Raw genomic sequence first — 2,073 nt, forward strand, 5'->3', positions numbered from 1 at the left:
TCCCTTTTGTGTTCTTTGTCTAAGATATTAGAGAAAATTGTCTTTATTAGACGTTACAATTTTCTTACTTGAGATTGATTATCTCAATCGCTTACAGGCTAGTTTTCCTCCGGCCCCGTGAATCGACGGTAAATCACTTAATTTAGCTGGTGCATCAATTTACCAAGCTGTTGAGGATGGGAATGAAGTGCGTATGGTTTTTTTTTTTGGAGATCAAGCAAGGCGTTTGACAAGTGTGGCACAAAGGTCTTCTTCATAATCCTTTAAATCAGTAGGAATCAGGGGAGCTTTGGCTTAGCTGGTTTGAAAGTTATTTGTCTAATCGTCAACAAAGAGTGGTTTTTAGATGGGCAGGTCATCTGATTGGCGCCAAGTTGAAGCAGGGGTTCCTCAAGGTTCGTTTTTAGGGCCTCTGTTATTTTCTTATATATATTATTACATAACAGCTGAATTTCAGTCAAATGCTTACTTGTACGCTGAATGATACTTCGCTTTTTGAAGTCGTTGATTCCCCTGGTAACACTGCTTTTGATGTTAAATAAAGACCCTTGCATCTATACACAGGTGGGCTACAAATGGCTTGTTTAAAATTAATCCTAGTAAAAACTGAATGTATGACTTTTTTCATCTAAACGGGTAAGACCGCTGCATCCCGACCTATTTGACAACGGAAATAACATTACTGAAGTTTCTAGCCATAACCCACTTAGGCATAACACTGTCTTCTAACCTGCCATGGAGAGCTCCCAGATTTAGTATTTTATCAAAAAGCTAGTAAAAGATTACATTTTTTGAAAGGAATTAGGTATAAAGTAGGCAGGGATACACGCAGAAAAATTGTATAAGTCGGTGATCAGACCTGTTAGTGGGAGTATGCTGATGTGCTTTGGGACTGCTGTACTGATGAGGAAAGCGAACTCCTTGGATCAGTTTCAGTATGAATCCGGAAAGTCGTCACTGGTGCTATGCGGGAAGCAAGTAGGATTCGCACTTATGACAGAGAGCGTGGTGGGAGTGAGATGAACAGTTAGACGCGATATTCAAAAGCTTATTTTGGTATTTTCAAAGATAGCAAAAAATTTGAATCCGTCTTATCTCTAAGGATCTGCTCCCAGCTAGAGTCTGTGAGAGAACTCATTTAACCTTCGATCTTCTCAAAATTTTACACCTTTTCCCTGTGCGCACAGAGCGCTTTAAAAAGGTCTTTTTTTCCCTTCCCACAACTAAATTGTGGAACGACATTGATTTGGAAATTCGTGAATCTGATTCAAATAAATTTGGCTCTTTTAAGAGAGCGTTAGTGACTTATTTTAATATTCCAAAGTAATTTTTGCGCCTTTTGCAATTAATATCTCTTTACAGATACTCTTCCGTAATATCATACTAGACTAAAATGTACGTCTCAAGAAGAAACGCTTGAAACACGGATAAAACTAAAAATATATTATCAATTTAAGATCGCTGTTAAATCGTCACCTATTTGTAGCTGCGGCTTTGCCACTGAGACTATAACCCACTTCTTTTTACAATGTCCTAATTAATGCTGCCCTCAGATCTGATGTGCTCGCTGCTGCGGCTCGTATAGCTACTGGTCAATATTCTGACCAGCAAAAAGTTGTAAGTTTTTCTGTTTTGGGCTCTTCTGACATGTCAACATAATGAAAACGTTGAAATCTTCTCCTCCTGTCCAAGCACTTTAATAAAGAGAGTCTAAACTTTTTTTGCTTTTCATGGTCATTATCATTGACCTAATTTAACTTTACTGTCTTTTTTTGAACTTACGTTGTATCCCGTGCCCGTGTTTGTTTTTTATGTGGTCTTAGAATTTTGGTGTAACCCCCCCGTGATGAGCCTCATTTATCTCTTGGGGCAAACATGTATATAAATATGTTTAAACTAAAATAAAAATAAAAAACAATATTAATTTTTATAAATTGTTATCAGGTTGAGAAGTGCATAATCTCCACTCCTTAGCAATGTTGCTTCACTCTATTTTCTAAATTTATCAGGATCGTACTGGAATTGTTTCGGGCCAGGATGTTTTCTGGTTATATACAAGAATTTACACATTAT

This window comes from Montipora foliosa, unplaced genomic scaffold (assembly GCF_036669935.1).
Source record: "Montipora foliosa isolate CH-2021 unplaced genomic scaffold, ASM3666993v2 scaffold_36, whole genome shotgun sequence".
NCBI lineage: Eukaryota > Metazoa > Cnidaria > Anthozoa > Scleractinia > Acroporidae > Montipora > Montipora foliosa.